This window comes from Rhinoraja longicauda, unplaced genomic scaffold (genome assembly GCF_053455715.1).
Source record: "Rhinoraja longicauda isolate Sanriku21f unplaced genomic scaffold, sRhiLon1.1 Scf000058, whole genome shotgun sequence".
Lineage (NCBI taxonomy): Eukaryota > Metazoa > Chordata > Chondrichthyes > Rajiformes > Arhynchobatidae > Rhinoraja > Rhinoraja longicauda.
Window position 1 is genome coordinate 224,080 of NW_027601276.1, and position 12,824 is coordinate 236,903.

A 12,824-nucleotide genomic window follows, 5' to 3' on the forward strand; every position below is an offset into this window, starting at 1 on the left:
GGGTGGCGCTGTGGCAAAAGAGGAGAGGAAAAAGAGTGGAAGGGCTATAGTAATAGGGGATTCAATTGTAAGGGGAATAGATAGGCGTTTCTGCGGCCGCAAACGAGACTCCAGGATGGTATGTTGCCTCCCTGGTGCAAGGGTCAGGGATGTCTCTGAGCGGCTGCTGAACATTCTGGAGGGGGAGGGTGAACAGCCAGTTGTCGTGGTGCACATTGGCACCAACGATATAGGTAAAAAACGGGATGAGGTCCTACAAGGTGAATTTAAGGAGCTAGGAGATAAACTTAAAAGTAGGACCTCAAAGGTAATAATCTCTGGATTACTACCAGTGCCACGTGCTAGTCAGAGTAGAAATAGGAGGATATTTCAGATGAATATGTGGCTTGAAAAATGGTGCAAGGGGGAGGGATTCAAATTTCTAGGACATTGGAACCAGTTCTGGGGGAGGTGGGACCAGTACAAACAGGACGGTCTGCACCTGAGCTGGAATGGAACCAATGTCCTTGGGGGAGTGTTTGCTAGTGCTGTCGGGGAGGATTTAAACTAATGTAGCAGGGGGATGGGAGCATGAACAGAGAGACAGAGGGATGTAAAATGAGGGTCGAAGCAATAGGTAGCAAGGTGAAAAGTGGCAGGCAGACAAATCCAGGGCAAAAATCAAAAAGGGCCACTTTTCAACATAATTGTATAAGGGTTGTAAAAACAAGCCTGAAGGCTTTGTGTCTCAATGCAAGGAGCATTCGTAATAAGGTGGATGAGTGGAATGTGCAGATAGTTATTAATGAATATGATATAGTTGGGATTACAGAGACATGGCTCCAGGGTGTCCAGGGCTGGGAGCTGAACATCCAGGGATATTCAATATTCAGGAGGGATAGACAGAAAGGAAAAGGAGGCGGGGTAGCGTTGCTGGTTAGAGAGGAGATTAACGCAATAGAAAGGAAGGACATTAGCTTGGAGGATGTGGTATCGATATGGGTAGAGCTGCGAAACACTAAGGGGCAGAAAACGCTAGTGGGATTTGTGTACAGGCCACCTAACAGTCGTAGTAGAGTTGGGGATGGCATCAAACAGGAAATTAGAAATGCGTGCAACAAAGGTAAAACAGTTATAATGGGTGACTTCAATCTACATATAGATTGGGTGAATCAAATTGGCAGAGGTGCTGAGGAAGAGGATTTCTTGGAATGTATGCGGGATAGTTTTCTAAACCAACATGTAGAGGAACCAACGAGAGAGCAGGCTATTCTAGACTGGGTATTGAGTAATGAGGAAGGGTTAGTTAGCAGTCTTGATGTGCGTGGCCCCTTGGGCCATAATATGGTTGACCATAAGAGTGACCATAATATGGTTGAGTTCTTCATTAGGATGGAGAGTGACATAGTTAATTCAGAAACAACGGTTCTGAACTTAAAGGTAACTTTGAGGGCATGAGACGTGAATTGGCCAAGATAGACTGGCAATTGATTCTTAAAGGGTTGACGGTGGATATGCAATGGAAGGCATTTAAAGACCGCATGGATGAACTACAACAATTGTTCATCCCAGTTTGGCAAAAGAATAAATCAGGGAAGGTAGTGTATCCGTGGCTAACAAAGGAGATTAGGGATAGTATCAAAACAAATGATGAAGCGTACAAATTAGCAAGAAAAAGCAGCCTACCAGAGGACTGGGAGAAATTCAGAGTCCAGCAGAGGAGGACAAACGACTTAATTAGGAAAGGGAAAATAGATTATGAAAGAAAACTGGCAGGGAACATAAAAACTGACTGCAAAAGCTTTTATAGGTATGTGAAGAGAAAAAGATTAGTTAAAACAAATGTAGGTCCCTTGCAGTCAGTAACAGGTGAATTGATCATGGGGAACAAGGACATGGCAGACCAATTGAATAACTACTTTGGTTCTGTCTTCACTAAGGAAGACATAAATAATCTGCCGGAAATAGCAGGGGACCGGGGGTCAAATGAAATGGAGGAACTGAGTGAAATCCAGGTTAGTCGGGAAGTGGTGTTAGGTAAATTGAATGGATTAAACGGCAATAAATCCCCAGGGCCAGATAGGCTGCATCCCAGAGTGCTTAAGGAGGTAGCCCCAGAAATAGTGGATGCATTAGTGATAATTTTTCAAAATTCTTTAAATTCTGGAGTAGTTCCTGAGGATTGGAGGGTAGCTAATGTAACCCCACTTTTCAAAAAGGGAGGGAGAGAGAAAATGGGAATTACAGACCAGTTAGTCTAACATCGGTAGTGGGGAATATGCTAGAGTCAGTTATTAAAGATGGGATAGCAGCACATTTGGAAAGTGGTGAAATCATTGGACAGTCAGCATGGATTTATGAAAGGTAAATCATGTCTGACGAATCTTATAGAATTTTTCGAGGATGTAACTAGTAGAGTGGATAAGGGAGAACCAGTGGATGTGTTATATCTGGACTTCCAGAAGGCGTTCGACAAGGTCCCACATAAGAGATTAGTATGCAAACATAAAGCACACGGTATTGTGGGTTCAGTATTGATGTGGATAGAGAACTGGCTGGCAGACAGGAAGCAAAGAGTAGGAATAAACGGGTCCTTTTCAGAATGGCAGGCAGTGACTAGTGGGGTACCGCAAGGCTCAGGGCTGGGACCCCAGCTATTTACAATATATATTAATGATTTGGACGAGGGAATTGAATGCAACATCTCCAAGTTTGCGGATGTCACGAAGCTGGGGGGCAGTGTTAGCTGTGAGGAGGATGATAGGAGGCTGCAACGTGACTTGGATAGGTTAGGTGTGTAGGCAAATGCATGGCAGATGCAGTATAATGTGGATAAATGTGAGGTTATCCACTTTGGTGGCAAGAACAGGAAAGCAGACTATTATCTGAATGGAGGCCGATTAGGAGAAGGGGAGATGCAACGAGACCTCGGTGTCGTGGTACACCAGTCATTGAAAGTAGGCATGCAGGTGCAGAAGGCAGTGAAGAAAGCGAATGGTATGTTGGCATTCATAGCGAGGGGATTTGAGTATAGGAGCAGGGAGGTTCTGCTGCAGTTGTACAGGGCATTGGTGAGACCACACCTGGAGTATTGCGTACAGTTTTGGTCTCCTAATCTGAGGAAAGACATTCTTGCCATAGAGGGAGTACAGAGAAGGTTCACCAGATTGATTCCTGGGATGGCAGGACTTTCATATGAAGAAAGACTGGATAGACTCGGCTTGTACTCGCTGGAATTTAGAAGATTGAGGGGGGATCTTATAGAAACTTACAAAATTCTTAAGGGGTTGGACAGGCTAGATGCAGGAAGATTGTTCCCGATGTTGGGGAAGTCCAGAACAAGGGGTCACAGTTTAAGGATAAGGGGGAAGTCTTTTAGGACCGAGATGAGAACGTTTTTTTTCACACAGAGTGGTGAATCTGTGGAATTCTCTGCCACAGAAGGTAGTTGAAGCCAGTTCATTGGCTATATTTAAGAGGGACTTAGATGTGGCCCTTGTGGCTAAAGGGATCAGGGGGTATGGAGAGAAGGCAGGTACAGGATACTGAGTTGGATGATCAGCCATGATCATATTGAATGGCGGTGCAGGCTCGAAGGGCCGAATGGCCTACTCCTGCACCTATTTTCTATGTTTCTAAAGAGATAAATGAGGAGGTGCGATCATAATGAGGCGTAAGGCAAAACAAAACACACACCCATCTTCCAGTCCCAGCTCCCTCTCACCTCAGCCTTTCTTGTGTCTGTTGCTCAACTGTTCCCTGCGGCCTTTCACCAGATCTTGCCTCTGTTTCTGACATGTAGAGCCCATTGTTCTCGCTCTATCCGCTTCCTGAAACAAATGCGACATCAGTCAGGGGTGCGACAGGGAAATAAAATCTGACTGCTAGAACTTTAATGAATGTTGGAATACAAAGAGTCATGCAGCACCACATCCCCTTTAAATTTTCCCCTCTCACACTGAACCTATAAACCCTAGTTTCAGACCTTCACCCGGTCTGTGCTCACATGATTTTATAAACCTGTATGTCATCTCAAGTTTCTTTGCTCCATGGAAATCAATCCCAGCCTATCCAGCTCCTCCTTCTCACTCAAACCCTCCAATCCAGGTAATCAATCGATCTATGTTGCATCTTTTCCAGTTTACTAACACCCTTCCTGTAGCAGGGTGAATGGAACTGTACATATCATAGCGGGTGTGGTCTCCCTAACGTCTTGCACATTGAGACAGGATGCTGCAGAACAGATCTAGAGACAGATTACCTCTGGGGCTGTCTGCATTCCCTATACCTCCCTGGCCAGGCTCCATCTCCAACCCCCTCCGTGTCTCCCTCCTGCTAATGTCCCCCTCCACAGGTCAAATATCAATCCCCCTGTGTCTGCCTCACATGTCCGAAACCCTCACCATCCCCTCTGCCCCTCCTCACCCTTGACTCCCATAACCCTTGCTATCTCCTCTCCATCCTCCTTGCTGTCCCTGCCCAACCATCGTCCCCTTCAGCCCCCATGTCCTCCCTCCCACCCTGCCTACGCCCCTCACTGCCCATCCTCCTCCCACCCCACTCTCCCCACACCCCTCACCTTCTCTCCCCACACCCTCCCCCTCTCCCCACACCCTCCCCCTACACGCCTCACTCTCCCCCTACACCGCCTACCCTCCCCCCACAACCTCCCACTATACCCCTCACCGTCTCCTCACCCTCTCCCCTCACCCTCTCCCTCACCCCCTCACCTCACCCTCCCCCCACACCCCCCTCACCCTCCCCTACACCCTTTCCCCACAACCCCCTCACCCTCTCTCCCTACACCCTCCCCCTCCCCCCTCACCCTCACCCTCTCCCCTCAACCTCTCCCCACACCCCCCTCACCCTCTCTCCCTACACCCTCCCCCTCACCCTCTCACCCCCTCTCCCTACCCCCTCACCCTCTCACCCCCTCTCCCTACACCCTCCCCCTCACCCTCTCTCCCTACACCCTCCCCCTCACCCTCCCCTACAGCCCCCTCACCCTCTCACCCTCTCTCCCTACACCCTCCCCCTCTCCCCCCTCACCCTCTCACCCTCTCTCCCTACACCCTCCCCCTCTCCCCCTCTCTCCCCACACCCTCCCCCTCTCCCCCTACACCCTCCCCCTCACCCTCACCCTCTCCCCACACTCCCCTCACCCTCCCCCTCTCCCCTCACCCTCTCTCCTCACCCTCTCCCCTCACCCTCTCCCCCTACACCCTCCCCCTCCCCCCCTCCCCCTCTCCCCTCACCCTCTCCCCACACCCCCCTCACCCTCCCCCTCCCCCTCTCCCCTCACCCTCTCCCCACACCCCCCTCACCCTCACCCTCCCCCTCTCCTCACCCTCTCCCTCACCCCTCACCCTCTCTCCTCACCCTGTCCCCTCTCCCCACCCCCTCACCTTCCCACCCCACTGCCCCCCTTCCCTCCCCATCCCGCTTCTCACTCCCTCCCCTTCCCCCTCCCCTCCCCCAACTTCCCCGGGACGCGCTGTCTCCCTGACGGCTTGACGTAGGGCGGGGCTGGAGGTCAGCTTGACGTAGGGACGTAGGGCGGGGCTGGAGGTCCACCTGACGGCGTGACGTAGGGCGGGGCTTGAGGTCCACCTGACGTAATGACATACGGCGCGGCTCAGGACCACGTGACGGCGTGACATAAAGAAAACCTGCGGGCAACCTGGCGGCGTGACGTAAGGGGGAGGTCGGGACCAACTGACGGCGTTACGTCATGGGAATCCCCTGGCCGACCTGCCCTGTGACGTAGGTGGAATTCCGCGGGTAGCGCGGGGCAGCGAGTGAAGGTGGATCCTGGTCCGAATCAAAGATACCAGAGGAACAAAATGGTTTCCTGGCTTAAACGGGCGCATATTTCCTTCTGCAGGAGGACCTGTGCCTGCTTAACTTTCTCAGATTTTACCAACCGTTCATTAGACAATAGGTGCAGGAGTAGGCCATTCGGCCCTTCGAGCCAGCACCGCCATTCAATGTGATCATGGCTGATCATTCACAATCAGTACCCCGTTCCTGCCTTCTCCCCGTACTCCCTGGCTCCGCTATCTTTAAGAGCTCTATCTAGCTCTCTCTTGAAAACATCCAGAGAATTGGCCTCCACTGCCTTCTGAGGCAGAGAATTCCACAGATTTGCAGCTCTCTGACTGAAAAAGTTTTTCCTCATCTCCGTTCTATATTGTCTACCCCTTCTTCTTAAACTGTGGGCCCTGGCTCTGGACTCCCCCAACATTGGGAACATGTTTCCTGCCTCTAATGTGTCCAATCCCTTAATAATCTTATATGTTTCAATAAGATCCCCTCTCATCCTTCTAAATTCCATTATGTACAAGCCTCCGTCGCTCCAGTCTTTCAACATACGACAGTCCCACCATTCCGGGAATTAACCAAGTGAACCTAGCTGAACACCCTCCACAGCAAGAATATCCTTCCTCAAATTTGGAGAGCACACATGAGTTGTACATATCTTAAGGATTTTTCATCATTCCATATCAGGGCTACCTTCTCTGGAGTCATCGGAGGTCTGGTTCCTGTGGTTTTGGGGTCGCCCCATCAAAATCGCGTGAGATGTTAGGCCCGTGTTTCTATTTTTCTGATTTGTTAGGGCATACTTCACTATGGGCATGGCGTCTGGCCACAACAACCTACTTTAAGGACATACTTTGGCCAACTTTGGCATACTTATTTCCCCATTTGCTCTTTCTACCATCCGAGGACTGTTGATGTGATCAATGCTTTATTTTTCCATAACTGCCCAAAGTTCAACCCCAAACGCAGAGCGGAATCGGTATGGATATTAGGCAATATCTATATGCAGGCATGAGTCAGGGCATACAGCACAGCCCCCTGAGCAGACGGTCCGGATGGTAAAACATATGCATGCTCTCCCCCCTGGTTAAATCCCTCCCCACCTACGTCCAAGACACCTCACACGCTCTCCATCTCCTCGATAACTTCTGGTTCCCAGGCCCCCACTCCCTCATCTTCACCATGGATGTCCAATCACTCTACACTTCCATCCCCCACAAGGATGGTCTCGAAGCCCTCCATTTCTTCCTCGACCGTAGAACCAGCCAATCCCCATCGACCAACACTCTCCTCCGCCTAGCAGAGCTGGTTCTTACCCTCAACAACTTCTCCTTTGACTCCTCCCACTTCCTCCAAACCAGAGGCGTAGCTATGGGCACTCGCATGGGCCCTAGCTACGCCTGCCTCTTTGTCGGGTACGTCGAACAATCCCTGTTCCGGACGTACACCGGCCCCATCCCCGAACTCCACCTCCGCTACATCCATGACTGCATTGGTGCTACCTCTTGCACCCATGCAGAACTCACTGACTTCATACACTTCAAAGACGTACTGGTTTGTAGGTTAATTGGCTGGGCAAATTTTTTTTAAAAATGGTCCCTAGTGGGTGTAGGATAGTGTTAATGTGCGGGGATCGCTGGGCGGCGCGGACCCGGTGGGCCGAAGGGCCTGTTTCTGCGCTGTATCTCCAAATCTAAAACAAATCTTAATTGTCGTATGTAGTGAAAACGCAATAATTGTTTTGTACAGCATAACACATGGGCGGCACGGTAGCGCAGCAGTAGAGTTGCTGTTTTACAGCGAATGCAGCGCCGGAGACTCAGGTTCGATCCTGACTACGGGTGCTGCACTGTAAGGAGTTTGTATGTTCTCCCCGTGACCTGCGTGGGTTTTCTCCGAGATCTTCGGTTTCCTCCCACACTCCAAAGACGTACAGGTATGTAGGTTAATTGGCTGGGTATATGTTTTAAAAAAATTGTCCCTAGTGGGTGTAGGATAGTGTTAATGTACGGGGATCGCTGGGCGGCACGGACTTGGTGGGCCGAAAAGGTCTGTTTCCGGCTGTATATATATATGATATGATATGATGACATCTGTAGCAGCATAACACATCTGTAAACACAGCACACGTTGAAAACATAATGAACAAATGATGGTTCAAATCTATTAGGGCCAATCCAAAGCTCGAAGTCTCAAGTGTAACCAAGGCATTTCGTAGCCCGTCGTTTAGTCCGTGTTTGTCGTGGTCAAGAGCCCTATTGTTATTGAGAAACTAAGTGAATCTGGGGTGATCACAGTTTGCAGACTGCGATACCCTTACTCGGAGTTGGTACGGCGCTATGCCGCCCCAAGGTATTGTGTATCTTGGGTCCTTTACTGTTTATTGTGGAGTGTATTCTTATTGGCATTAGCACTGTGCATATTAACCCCCCTTATTCGGACAATCGGTAACAACAGAAAATATCTCCCGCGTGTGGTCCGCTAGAGCGAGAGTTTACTGTGACACCAACAACATGTCCGGAACAATCACATTGAAATCCCGGCCGCGAAAGCACAGCAATGCCTCGTCTTCCTCAGAAGAGAAAGGAAGTTCGAAATGTCCCCAGTGTCTCTCACCAACTTCTGCACACTAACAGATTGCAACACATCTTAGTTTTGCACCAACTCTGCCCAAGACAGCAATAAATTGCTGAGAGTTGTGAATGTCGCCCAATGCATTACAGAGAGCGGCTTCCCAATCCCCACCCACCCTCAGCTCCATTTACACTTCACGCTGCCTCTGGAATGCAGACAATATAATCAAGGACCATTCATCCCCTCTCCCTTTACTCTCGTACCCTCCCCATTGGGAAAAAGATACAAAACATAGAAAACACGAATCACCAGATTCAGGAACAGCTTCATCCCTCCTGTTATCAGACTGCTGAACGATTCTTCCAACGGCCAGGAATATTGCCGATGTTCCAACCTACATCAAGAGGACTGTGGACATTTGCTCTGTAAGACGCTAACAGATTTTATCACTTTGCACAGCCTGGTGGACGATTCGCCTGGGCAGCATGCAAACACTATATCTTGGTGCACATGGTAAATATAAATCTGTACCAATAGATGTGCAACAAATGTCGCCATGGACGTGGTGGGCCGAAGTGCCTGTTGTTGTGCACCTTGGGTCCAGGGCTCAAAGAGCAGTATTTCACCCCACACAGTATTGCTGTGATCGGTCTCTGTCCAAAGTCACAACACAAATAGACAGGCGGTTTATGCAAAAGTATTCTGGCTCCGACACCATTCCTGGTCTCTGTATCCCCCATGGCACTTAAAGCCCTGTCTGTCTCTTTAACCACACCCAGACCCTCCAAACCTATCCGTCTCCAACCTTCACCGGCTACTTCATCTCTCCCTATCTTAGTTTGTTTCTGCTTTTTTTACTGTCAAGGGTACAGGGAAAACGTTGTGTTGCGTGCTATCGAGGCGAATAATACCATGCCTGTGTGCAACATGTTTTACAATAGAGAATGGAAACAGGGCAGAATATAACGTTGCAGCTGCCTCTAAACCCCTACGTATGTAACTCACTGTGACCCCATACACTCCTCTCTGTCTATGAACCCCATCCAACCCCTATACCACTTCCTGTTTTTGTAACCCCCTCCAACTCCTACACCCTTTCCTGTTTCAGCAATACCTTCCTACACCCTTCTTGCTTCTATAACCCCCTCCCCCCCCTCGGCTCTCAACCCCCCCTGTCTCTGTAACCCTCTCTGACCCCTACACCCTTCCCTGGTAGTATTCTGATGACTTTCTCTTAAAGTCCCTCCAAATCCTCCACATCCTTCCTGTAATAGGCTTCTCAGGATGGACGGCAAGCTGGCGCGACGGTAAAATTGCTGCCTTACTGCGCCAGAGACCCGGGTTCGGTCCTGATCTCGGCTGCTGTACGGACATTGTACGTCCTCTCCGTAACCGCGTGGGTATCCCAGGGACCTCCCGTTTCCTCCCACACTCCAAACACGTACAGATTTTGAAGGTAAATTGGCTTTGGTAAAAATTGTAAATTGTCCAAGGTGTGTCGGACAGTGCAAGTGTAAGGGGGAATAATTCATTGGAGCGGACACGGTGGGCCGAAGGACCTGTTTCCACGCTGTATTTTAAACTACGCCAAATTAAACTAAACCAAACAAAACTGCACGCAAACTTAAAATGTGACTGAACCCAAATTTTGTGAAATCACAGTTGATGAGGAAACTACCGATGCCAGTTTCCACAGGGCTTTGAAACAACGACACAAATTAGGGTCCTCGTCGCATTGAAGGCCGTGGAATGAAACACCAGGGTTTACTGTAGATAAGGTGAATGCACAGCATGTTTTTACCCAGGGTAGGGGAATCAAGAACCAGAGGACAAAGGTATACGTTGAGGTGATAAAGATTAAATAGGAGCTTGAGGAGCAACTTTACCACTCACTGAGTGCTGGGGATATGGAAGTACTACTAAGCATTGAAAGTACATTCGGACAGGTATATGGCAAGGAAGGGTGGAGAGGGATAAGGGTCAAACGCAGGCAAATGGGACTAGCTGTAGACGGGCACTTTGTTTAGAATGGGAGGCCAGAGTCCAAAATCCGGCTCCGTTCGTACGCTCCACATTCCTGGCTCAAGTTCTTGAATAAATCGGGATTTCCATGACTGGTGGATGCTGGATTATCGAAGTTACGTTATATTGGTTGCCACCATCACAGCATGCGCCCTCAGCCACAGCCCCCGCCACACTGCCTTCCATCAATAATACAGAAAAGTTGCTCACATTTATACATGAATGCCAATATATATTCTTAATCTTTTAAATTTACCCCACCACAAAGCAGCCCCTTTGTTGAGAACAAAGCTGCCCTGGTACCCACGGTTGGCTGTGCAGATCCATGGGAGCTCTCTCCTGGTTGTTCAAGGGATTTCCAACTCAACTCAACTCAATCCCACCAGACAATTCCACGATAAATTATTTGATGCAGACGCCAATGGAAGCTTCTCCATTGCAAGTCAATCAAGAATGTCTCAGCAACGTTTCCATCCCGTGGTTCATAATGGTGATTGTGTGCTGCAGACCAACGCAGCAAAATGTGGTTTTGTCAATGCAACTAATTCGCCGTGGCATCGGCAGCTTTAATGCATTGGTCCTACCACCGGACTTCGTGCCGCCTGTGGTTCAATCTCACTGCTTCTAATACCGCCCAGCAGCTTGATTGCAGCTCTCTCCCACCAACGCAGCTGAATGTAGTCTATTCAGTGCATCTTAGTCCGCTTTTGTCCAGTGCCAGCTGTTATTTCTCCAGCCTGACTGCATTGGTGCGGTGTCATTTTAATGCAACGCAGCAAATATGTGTTTCCAATGCATCTCAACAGTGCCGCTCAGCTTCCAGAGCAGAACATTCAACGGATTATCCGGGATTCACGGTGACTTAGTCGGATGGATTCAGAACTAGCTTAGTCATCGAAGACAGGGAGTTGTGGGGGGCAGGGATATATTCTGGCTGGAGGTCCGAGACATGCTGAGTTCTGCGGTGATCTGTGTGCTCGATTGTCAGTTAGTGGGTGCGCACCGCAGTGGTAATGGGAATAAGAAGGGCTTAATTAGTTGACAAGTACAGGTGTCAGGGGTTACGGAGAGAAAACAGGAGAATGCGGTTGAGAAGGAAGATAGATCAGCCATGATTGCATGGCGGAGTAGACTTGATGGGCCCAATGGCCTAATTATGCTGACATATGAATTTATGTAATGGGGGGATGTTTGGAAAAAGAATAAAGGGGAAAGGAATGGGATGGCAAACAGAACTTGCATAATCTGAATGGGCTGATTGGCCTGCTGGGATATTAGTGCATATGAAGGTGTATTTGTAACGTGTGGACGTTACCAGTGCACGGCCTGGTGGCGCCGCACCTGGGCGCAGTAGGCAATAGAAAATACAGGAAAATTAGCAAAACAGACACGAAGGCAATGGCAGCCAAGATGTACCAAACCAAGCGCGCCCTGCTTTCCGCCCGCCGCCGCCATTGTTCCGTTATGTTCCAGCACCCTCAGGTGGAAGGCACCGGCCAGTTCCTCCGATTCGTACACCCTCTCATCTGCTTTCTGGACGCCTCTTATAGTGTCACATCGTCCAACGTTTGAGTGCTCCCTCGTCGTCGGGAGAGATATGCCCGCGAAACCTCGTTGGAATTTCTCCGCCAGGTCACCGGAGTGCAGACTGAGGCGCCGGGACACTTAAAGCTACCGTTCCGTTGACGTTGAACAAGTGAGTATCGATCAGGAGGAACACCGGACAGTTGCAAAGGGGATTCGGTCACGTGGGGAACGATGCACGGTTCCAATCCCATCTCGGGAGGCCGTCCTGGAAGTTACTGCCGCTTCGCCAAAGACCAGATGCCATGGGTTTCTGGTCGCCCAGGACTGGACTAGCGTAACAGAATCCCAAACGTCTTTCTCTCCGAACCGGCCGCAGTCCTCCCAAGTGTTCCAGACCGTGAATACTCCAAGTGCTGGTCTCCGACTTCTAAGAAGCAACTGGGAAGCGAGGAGACGCCGATGGATTTGTCCGAGATATGGATCTTGTCCGCATCTTGCATGTCGCCTCGTGGTAAGCGAGAGTCCTGTTTCCCGACCTGCAGAGATAGACGCCTGAGGCCCGAACGGTGGCGGACCTGATGACTAGATGCGGCCAGGATAACATGTAACCGGCCGGGAGATAGAACAGCGCGTTCTCCTTCAGAGATTCCTCTCCCGTTCCAACGAGAACTACCGCCTTGGTGTTAGTCTCCGTGGTGTTACAGAAGACCGAAGCCACGCCACGGGGACTGGTCGGTCTGTTGGGATGGATAAAGGAGGTTGGCTTTTTGGTGAGAAAGAGGATCTGACACGGCCAGTTAGGGTAACAAGTTACTAAGGTCCCACCCCACGCCAGCCGGGCGCCGGCCAATTGGGAGAGTAGAGGACCTCCCCAACGCGCTCCAACCCAACCCGGCGTCCAT

General features: G+C 49.9%; 1 pseudogene; it reads right to left on the bottom strand.

Moving 5' to 3' along the window:
- Positions 1-11,706: 11,706 nt before the first annotated feature.
- LOC144612533 (protein FAM187B-like) lies at positions 11,707-12,824 on the bottom strand (annotated as a pseudogene).